Here is a 10,622-nt window from a genome sequence, read left to right on the forward strand (position 1 = left end):
CACGAAACAAAACTTGTGCCCTTGCAGCTGTGAGTGACGCATGATTCTGTGCACTCTACTGAAGAGTCAGAAAATGGAGAATTTCTCATCTCCTCCTTTCCCAAGTTGCAAAAGCAACCACCCTTTAATTTAACTCTTCTAAAGCTCATCAGCCCTGTAATTGATCCAGAACAGGCAGTGAGGAAGTAAAGTAGCGATCAGCACTGGCAGATTGAACTACAAATGTTCTAGAGTCTGTACTCTAGAAACTGGCAGTGGATGAAATGAACCTTTCCCTCTGATTCTTTTTCCTTGCATGCCCAGGCTCGATGTTATCAATCTAGAATATCTGATGCTCCCGAGAAAAATTCCTGAGAGTTTTGCATATGGCCCACAGACACCATTCTCTTTCCCATTCCTAACCTCTCTTGGATCTCTTACTAAAGGAAGACTGCTGAATTGGTGCCAGATTTGACTGATCTGATAACCTATCCAATCCTAAAGTCTGGTTCTTAACCTCTGCAGTGCACTATCACTTTAGATAGGTGTAATCTTAGCTTATACATGATGGGGAAATATTTAAATGGAGCCTCTCTCTTCATCTGTTTTTACTTCCTGAGACTGTGTTGAAAAACAGTGTTCTCTCCTATTTGCTATTATGTCTTGTACCCTTATATCCTACATGCCTTACGTTTGCATACTTAATTGCCTTTTAGAGAAGATCCTTTTAAGTAAAATTAAAAACCATTTTTTTTTCAAAGCATTACAGTCATCCTCTTATTTATCCCTTTCCTAGGTTCTTAAATATGATGTTGTAAATCCTACATATCATCCATGCCTCAAAACTTGCTTTCTCATTACAAAAGGAAAACCAAAGAAATTCCAGTGTTGTTTTAAACAGCTGTGTTATGTTGAGATGACTTCAGTCTGGAAGGTGTTCATTCTGCTAGACACTTCTGGAAACAAATAGTTTAGCTTGATTTATGGTGCTGGAATAATTATTGTTATTTTACGGATTCCACATACTTCCATTGGAAGAGCAACATTTGGAAAGCATCTTCCTATTGTGTAGGCACCATTCCCTGTCCTGAATTATTTCAATTTAATTAAACCAGGTGGTACTTTGTGTCAACAAATTTTGAATAATGCCTCTAAATGGACTTGGAGGTGAAAAGTACAATTTAGAAGGACATGTTACTGATATGATGCCTTGTACACGGAGACATGAAGTAACCTACAAGCACATTCTTTAAACAGTTTTTTGTAGATCCAATTACTATGATATTTAGACATAACCTGGGTGACACCTTCTCTCTCCATAACCATATGAAACTTTGGGACTTTTAAGGAAGAAATTAAGTTGTTTCATACTGACTTCCTTTCTCCCTCTCTCAGCTCCTAGATTTATCTGTTGAATAACAGAAAATTATTACGCAGCAGCTAGGAGTAGAAGAGTGTGGTCACATTGCCTGCTCTGTGCACATTTAACTGGAATTTCCACTTCTGCCTTTGGAACGAGATGGAGGAAAGAAGGAGAGATTTGAGGCATACAGTTAATAGATTCAGCAAAGCTTACTTAGTTCAATAATTGACAAATTATTGTAGACTAATTGTCTACCTGATTCTTTAAAATAAGATGAAAAGTGTGCACGAATAGAAAATCAAGATGAAATACAATGTGAAGATCAAAGGTGGAGAGAATTAGAACACAACAGTTCAGGCCAATGTGAGTAAAGCCAGATTGAGTTTGGTTCTAAACTCTTGTGGGAAACATGGAAAGTGAAAGAAATGTAATTGGTAAAGTCTAAATTTAGTTCACGGAAAAGAAACTATGCAAACATTTCAGGCCCCCCCCCCCCCCCGCCCCGCTTATTTTGAACATTAAAAGTCACAATGATCAGAAAGAGAGCTTTTTAAAGTTCATCTTCTTTTCTGCCACAGATAACATAACTAAATGTATTATTCTATTATCTTAAACTAGAGGTCCGGTGCATGAAATTCGTGCATGGAAGGAGGGTGTTCCTTAGCCCAGCCTGTACCCTCTCCAATCTGGGACCCCTTGAGGGTAGTTGGTCATCCCTTTCACAATCCAGGACTGCTGGCTCCAACCGCTCACCTGTCTGCCTGCCTGCCTGATTGCCCCTAATTGCTTCTGCCTGCCAGCCTGATCACCCCCTAACCAATCCCCTGCCAGCCTGATTGATGCTTAACTGCTCCCTTGCTGGCCTGATTTCTCTTAATTGCCCTTCCCTGCTGGATTGGTCACCCATAACTGCCTTCCCCTGCTGGCCTGGTCGCTCCTAATTGTCCTCCTCTGCAGGCCTAGTTGCTCCCAACTGCCCTCTCCTGCTGGCCCAGTCACACCTAACTTCCCTTCCTTCCAGCATGGTTGCCCCTAACTGCCCTCCCTGCCAGCCTGGTCACCCCTAATTGTCCTCTCCTATATGCCTGGTCACCCCTCAACAGCCCTTCCCTGCTGGCCTGATCACCACTAACTGCCCTCCCCTGCAGGCCTGCCCCCCCTCCCCAACTGCCCTCCTCTGAAGGCCTGGGTCCTCCCTAACTGTCCTCCCCTGCTGGTCTGATCATCCATAACTTCCCTCCCCTGCCAGCCATCTTTGACCACATGGGGGCAGCCATCTTGTATGTTGGAGTGATGGTCAATTTGCATATTACTACTTTATTTATATAGGATGGAGTTATGGTCAATTTGCCTATTACTTCTTTATTATATAGGATGGTATGGGGAGGGGAGATTACTTTTACAATGTAGTCAATTAAAATCTGGACTATAATTAACTCACTTGGTAGAATCTGGCTAGTTCATTCTTAGTCTACTTACAAGGACCAACTCCAGTGATGCTGTTTAGAACTACTTGGGGATACTCATCCTCTTCTCTGGGCTCCCTTCTGCATATTCGTGTCCCTAGATGTTAATGCAGTCTGTGACCTTTGCCTCAAATATAACAGTTAGAAATTGTAAAAGGTCTGATTTTTTATCCTATTTTTTTTTCTTTACAATTTTAGTTTATTTATTTCTCTTTTTAATATTTATTTTTTAAAAGTATATTTTTTATTAATTTCAGAGAGGAAGGGAAAGGGAGAGAGAAAGATAGAAGCGTGCATGCTGAGAGAGCATCATTGACCAGCTGCTTCTTGCATTGTGCATGGCCAGTTAGCATACCTATGGACACGAATATGCAGAAGGGAGCCCAGAGAAGAGGATGAGTATCCACAAGCCCACACCTCGGGCCTGTGCTCTGACCAGGATTCAAACTATGACGTTTTGGTTCATAGGTTGAAGCTCGACCACTAGTTTATGCCAGCTGGGCTAATCTTCATTCTTTTTTTTTCTTTTTTTAAATTTTGGAATATTACTCAGCTGAAAAAAAAAAATCTTACCTTTTGTGATGGCATAGATGGACCTGGAGAGTAGTATGCTAAGTGAAATAAGCCAATCAGAGAAAGACTAGTACAGTGGTGCCTCACACAACGAACTTAATTCGTTCCAGGAGCAAGTTTGTTATGCGAAAAGTTCGTTATGTGAAACGCGTTTTCCCATAACAATATATGTTAAAAAAAATAATTCGTTCTGTAGCATAAAATATGCTAAGATGACATAAAAAAAGATAAATTTTTTGTTATTATTTTTATTTAGATACATCTAAAAACATAATTTTTTTTTAATTATATAAAAAAAATATTGAGTTTAACTTAAAAGGACGACTGCCGTGATACGTGCGTGATTTAATTCGTAATGAAGAACGATTGCCACGATACGTGCTTAAGTTAAGCACAGTGACTAACGACTGCCTGCAGTGCCTGCGCAGAAGGATGCAATACATCGGCAGCGATCGTGGAAGCTCGGGCGAAGCAGTCGTGGAAGCTCGGGCAAAGCGGTCGTGGAAGCTCGGGCGACTTCGTTGTGTGAAACGAAGTTCGTTGTATGAATCATGACATGAAGTTCGTTGTGTGCAGCGTTCGCTGTGCGAGGCGTTCTTTATGTGAGGCACCACTGTACCATGATTTCACTTATATACAGAATCTAATAAATAAAATAAACCAACAAAGTGGAGACAGACTTACAGATATAGAGAACAGACTGACAGCTTTCAGAGGGGAGAGGATTGGAGGCTGGATGAGGAGGGTGAAGCAAAGGAAAAAAAAAGAGAAAGACTTCATGAACACAGACAACAGTATGGTGATTACCAGAGGAAAGGAGTTGTGGGGGGGGGGGGTAGGAGGTAAAAGAAGGTAAAGGAAGGATAAACAGTGCTGGGAGGAGACTTAACTTGGGCAGATAAACACACAATACAATATACAGATGATTTATTGTAGAATTGTGTACCTGAGGTCTACTAGTATATAATTTTATTAACCAATGTCACCCCAATAAGTTACATTTTACCCTACTTGGTAGGCCAACAAGGTAGCCTGCCTTAGTTTCATGACTCATAGTAATAGCAGTAGCCAGAGTATTAATATTTGTGCCAATATCTTGAGTTCTATTTCCTACAAGGCTACCTAAAGAGGTGATACCTGCACAATCAATGGCTGCATTATAGGAGGGGAACCCTGAGCTTAAGAACCTGGCTATTTCAGCATAGCCAGTTAGCATACCTATGCCTTCACTCTGGAGGACTTTATTGTATAGCTGACCACCTGTCTCCCAGCTGGTCAGCTATACAATCACCCTTGAACAGATAGTTTGAACAATGGCAGTTAGTGTCTCTGTTTACAAGGAAAGCAGAAATGTGACAAACCCATGGAGAATCTTCCAATAGTACCCCGACTCCTTTATATTTATTTAAATACTATCCATCCTGAAAATCAAAATTTTAACTCTATCTTCTTTCAGCCTCTGGGTGCCTACATTTTAGAAAAATCTTATCTTTCTCTCTGAATTTTCATTGCAATTATAGCCTCCACCAAGGTTTTATTATAATATTATCTTCTAATATATACCTCCTTGTTTCTCATGCTTTCATACGAGTCAAAATTTTTGTCTCAGGGAGAATCTCAGGTCTTTGAGGGCAGAAACCACTTTTAGAGTTTATTTTGTATCTATAATAGTATTCAAGATTGTAGATGGTAATAGAGAATATATATAAAAGTATGAGAAAAAGTTGTGGTTGGAAAGGTTGTCCATGGTAACAAAATGATAAATAATTGCCTATAATTTCCAATTTGTCTTTCTATAGTGACTGGAATTCCTAACTAGGAGTCTGAAAGTTTTTATGATTTCATAGCTGTAGCATGACAGGATTCTACAACCAAACTTTGGCTTGACTTTACTGGAGTTTAATCTTGGTGTTTAACTGACTTGTGTTGATTTATTTTTTATTAAATATAGGGGATGAAAGAAACCCTCATGAGAGAAGGATGGCTCTGTTTTTATTTATTGAGAAGCTTTTGGATAAATAGGACCATGCAATGTGCAGAAGAAAGGTGGCAACAGAGTGGAAGACAAAATTATGAGACAGCATGTTCCATGTAGATCATTAACAAGTTCATATTTATTGGAAATTAACTAGTCATTTGCACTGTTCAAGTTTTTTCATCCTGGCTTCTGGTACAGAATCAGAGAATGAGATCAGCAGGTACATCCAAAATAGTTTGGCCAGTGAAGTTAATATTTTCCTTTTTGTTTGCATATCTCTCTAAAAAAGAACAAGTTGTGTCTTAAAATGGAAGCAGAAGTCTTCCTTATAGAACAATACAGATGTGTGAGTGGCACCATAGCTTAGAGCTGTGGTCAGCAAATTGCGGCTGGTGAGCAACATGCGGCTCTTTGGCCCCTTGAGTGTGGCTCTTCCACAAAATACCACGGCCTGGGCAAATATATTCTGAAGAAGTGGCATTAGAAGAAGTTTAAGTTTAAAAAATTTGTCTCTCAAAAGGAATTTCAGTCGTTGTCCTGTTGATATTTGGTTCTGTTGACTTATGAGTCTGCCGACCACTAGCTTAGAGGAAAGTGTAGGCTTTGGTTAAAATCTGAACTGCACCACGTATTCACTAAATGAGTCCGGTAAAATTATGAGTTTGTTGTCTCTTATCAGTAAATGTAGAAAATAAAACGCACTTCTAGGGATATTTGAGAATTAAGTGAGATAATACAGTACATGCCAAGCTCTCAGTGCAGGGTCTGGCACATACAGCTGGGCCCCCAATGGTAATTGTTATTATTAAACAATTCACTTCTCAGGATGATTCAAGAAGAAAAAAGTGGAGGGGTGTGAAGAAGAAGAAGAAGAAGAAGAAGAAGAAGAAGAAGAAGAAGAAGAAGCAGCAGCAGCAGCAGCAGCGGAGGAGGAAAAAGATCAAGGTTGTGTGTAGGGAGGAAGCCATAAACACAAAGGATTTTTAGGGCAGTGAAATTAGTGTGGTACTATAATGGAGGATACATGTAATTTTATATTTCCACAAATCCAGAGAACATACAACACCAAACGTGAACCTTAATGTGGGCTATAGATGTTGTGTGATTCTCATGTGTCCATGGAGGTTCATCAATAATAACAAATGTGGCACTCTGGTGGGGAAGAGGGAAATGGGGAAGGCTGTGCATGTGTGAGGGCCAGGAGTATAGGGCAGATCTCTGTACCTTTCCTTTTTTTTTTTTTTTTTTTTTTTTTTTTTCCTGTGAACCTAAAACTGCTCTGAAAAACAAGGTCTATAAATATTTTACAAAGATAAGATCTCTCCGAGGCCTTCCCAAGCAGGGAATAACCCCAGGGACCTGGGCAGGTTTTCACTCTAAGGCAGGGCACCCGCCCGGTCCCAGAAGTAGAGGGAAAAAGCTCACTGCTCTTTGGGGGCTTTTCCTCCTTAGTGATGGGTTAAATAAAGAATTTAATGTCCAGGGCCTGGAAATAATAAAAACATATTTGTAAACTTATCACCGTGGTGAATTTTCCATGCTAGAGGTAGAGGACCTGTATAATCACAGGTGATGGACCCTAGAGGCTTTGCCGGAGCTTCAAGTTGGTTGCTTTTTAGGCACTTCCATTATAAAGTATAAAATCGAAATTATAATGTGGGGAGTAATAATTTCCTTGTCAAATTGAAATAAGGTAATTTGGTCGCTTTCCAAGGTAGTCTGAAGGGGGTGAGTTCCATTCGTGCAATCTAAACCCATCGGTTCAACACGCGGAGATTAACATCTGTTAAAAGAATTGTGCTTGGCACGCAGGTGTTTCAATATTTGCATTTAGTATGTGTTTCAGAAACAAGCCTCTGAGAAAAACATTTATGTCACAATCTGGTGGTTTTATTGTCTAAATCTGTCAGGACAGTCATTTTGTTCCTCGGACTTTGTGACCCTCTTGCAAGCCGTAAACTCTTTAACGAAGTGAGTATATGGAGAAAGATGACAGACTTTCAAACTTCAGGGAAAGAGTATTATATGAGAAGAATCAATGTTTCCCATTGAGACTGTGCCTAATATGTGAACAGCAAAAACAATTACATTGGTGATTTCAGGAAGTCCAATAAATTCCATTGCACAGCCCCACTTCTGAAATATTACATCACTCAGCAAAAGCTTAAGCTCATATATTAGCCGAAATGAAGTAATCATGAATTAATTACCATCAGCCTGGCTTCGTGAATGGCGAGCAGAGGCAGGGCTCTGGTTTCAGCACCGTCAGAGCCTCGCAGCCTGGCGGTGTCTGCGGTTTAGGGCAGTCTCATTGTGCCCATATGTGGAGGGCACTTCGGACCTCAGAGCTGCATTCCTTGTGATCACCTCCCTTTGCGGTGACTGACTTAACCATACCGTAATCGACATTTTTAAAGTCACTTGTGCTCTTCTGGTTGTTTGTTTTGTTTCGTTTCGTAGGTAAAGGTTGGGAAAATAAGTGCAACATTTCTCCAGGGATTTTTGGTTAGAAGAAAATGAGGACTCAAATGGTTTCACACACTGCCCAATTATATATCTGGAAAATGAGAACTGGGTAAAAAGCTGAATTGTTATTGATTTTAGCTTTATAAAAAAGACACTTGTGGCTGGTATGACACATGTGGCTGGATTTGGCTCACTGACGTTGTAAGTGCCTGAAATGTCTTTAGGAGACATGACTATCCAGTTAGAAATAGTGTTTTTTTGTTTGTTTGTTTGTTTTTATGTGTGTCTAGATAGCAATTAGCTTTTGATGTTAATATTTGTTTGTTTGTTTTTATGTGTGTCTAGATAGCAATTAGCTTTTGATGTTAATATCTGCCATGTAGCTTGTTCTCACACAATTACTTTGCTTTTGGACTTAGACTTAACAATTTCAATTTTCTGCTAGTATTTTTTTTGGCTTCTTTTTTTTTTTGGTAATTTCTGAAGGATTTTCTGGTCATTTTCTCTGCAAAGAGAAGCAGTTTATTTCTTTCCAGTTTGGGTACCTTGTATTTCTTTTACTTGCCTTATTGAACCGCTTAGACTTCCAGCCAGATATTGAATAGATAAGAAGGGACATCATTGCCTTTTTCCTGGTCTTAAGGGAAGAGCTTTGAGTCTTTCTCATTAAACATGATAACTGGTGTATTTTTTCTGTAGATATCCTCTTTTAAGTTGAGCAAGTTCATTTCAGGTCCTGCATCGCTAAGAGTTTTTAGCAGATTTGCTTATTTCACTTTGTCTAGTGTTCTTTCTACATTTGTTGAGATGATCATATGATTTTTACTTTTTAGTCTGTTAATGTGGTGAATTACATTGATTGATTTCAGAATGCTTGACCAACTTTGTTTTCCTAGAATGAATCCTATTTGGCCATGTTGTAGTATCCATTTTATATATTGTTAGATGATTTGCTAAAATTTTGTTTCAAGTTTTTGCATTTATGTGCATATGGGATATTGGTTTACAGTTTTATTTTCTTATAATGTCTGTCTTGTTTTCATATCAGATAACTTCTGGCCTTGTGGAATGAGCTAGAAAGTCTTTCCATTTCAATATCCTGGAACAGTTTGTATAGAATTGACACATTTCTTTCTTAAATGTTTGGTTGAAATCTCCAGTGAAGCCTCTGGGGCTCAATACATAGGCTATATCAATGTTCCTCAAGGGATAGACCTACATGAGAGTGATGTAAGCACATTAACAGTTGAGAATATGACAATATCACTGCTCCTTATTTTAAGGGTCAGGAGTGACTGGGATGGAAATCAGGTCAATGAAAAAAAGGTGGGTAGGAACTCCAATTGAATATCACACTTCATCTACTATTTCTGATGCATCCTAGATGATCAGTCATTTTTACTACATTACATAAAAAAACTTATCCTTGAACAGCACATTTTAATGAAATTCACATCATCTCTATTTTAAAGATGAGAAAAATAGATGGGTGAAATTACTTTATTTACTTTTTTGAGAAGTTCGTATGCTTTACTGCCAGCCTAAAAGGATGTAAGAACTTCTGAAAAACAGACAAGGGATCATATCTCTACGTCTGAACCAGAGAACTGAGGGAGGGAACTCTCCCTTTGTTCTTTGTGGTGCTGTCCTGACCCTATTGAAATGCATTTGCCGAGGTTCTTTAACATCTATATATAGAGAGAGAGGTAATATGCTAATTTGTCCATTACAGTGTCCCAGTCTATGGGCGGGGACAGAGGAGCAGGGACTTCCTCCCCCAGCGCTAACATCATGCTGCCTGCCTGCATCCCCAGCTAGGGAAGTGACACTACCTGCATGTGTCCCCATTCTGTGAGGGGTAAAAGGGTGGGAGCTGGGTTTGACGGGGGATCTCACGCTGTGCCCCCCACCCTAGCTCCAGGTCAGGAGCCCTCAGGCCATGCCCCCTGTCCCAGCACTGGGTCAGGGTACTCCAGGCTGTACCCCCTGTCTTAGCACTGGGCTGGGGGGCCTTAGGCTGTGCCCCCTCCATCCCCCTACCCTGGCTCCAGGCCAGGGAACCTGAGGTCCTGCTCCCACCTCCCTCATGCCTGCAGGGATTTGATTGGCATGGGTCCTGCTGGGTCTGGGTCTCACCCAATGGGGGTGGGGCCTGCTGGGTCTGGGTATCCTGCACTTTTGAAGTGCATGTGGGTGGTGGACAGGGACTTGACTCTAGGTTCTGGGGCATGTCCCAGACTCTGAGACTCTGAGGAAGATTTTTATATACATTTTACTAATTTTCTTTCATCTCCAACACTTCTATTATAGAGAAAGGGCAAATAACAATATTAAAATATTTCTTCTAATTAATTCCATTTCAATGTGCATGAATTTTGTGCACCGGGCCACTAGTTTATTTTATAATATACTAGAGGCCCAGTGCATGAAATTCGTGCATGGGTAGGGTCTCTAGTGGATGCTAGCTGCTGGCTGGAACCTCCCTTCTCCTGGATGCCTATCAGCACTGCTGGTCCGGGGATTCCCTTTGTGTGGTTGGCCAGTCAGCCCCGCCCCCTTGTTGAACTCCAGGTTGAACTCCTGGTGGAGGGGACAATTTACATATTAGGCTTTTGTTATATAGGATATTCTTGCTCCTTTCGGGGCTCCAAATGTTGCTTCATTTTTGGTGGTACTTTTTTTGGGCCTGGGCTCCCCCTCTCTCCAGTCTCAGTGTTTAGAGCATCAAAGCAGTGATCAATAAATCCCGCCTTGTTTAATCCTGTGAATTCTAGTTCTCTTAGATCCATTTCAGTGA

The sequence above is a fragment of the Pipistrellus kuhlii genome, unplaced genomic scaffold (assembly GCF_014108245.1).
Source record: "Pipistrellus kuhlii isolate mPipKuh1 unplaced genomic scaffold, mPipKuh1.p scaffold_m20_p_8, whole genome shotgun sequence".
NCBI classification, from domain to species: Eukaryota; Metazoa; Chordata; class Mammalia; order Chiroptera; family Vespertilionidae; genus Pipistrellus; species Pipistrellus kuhlii.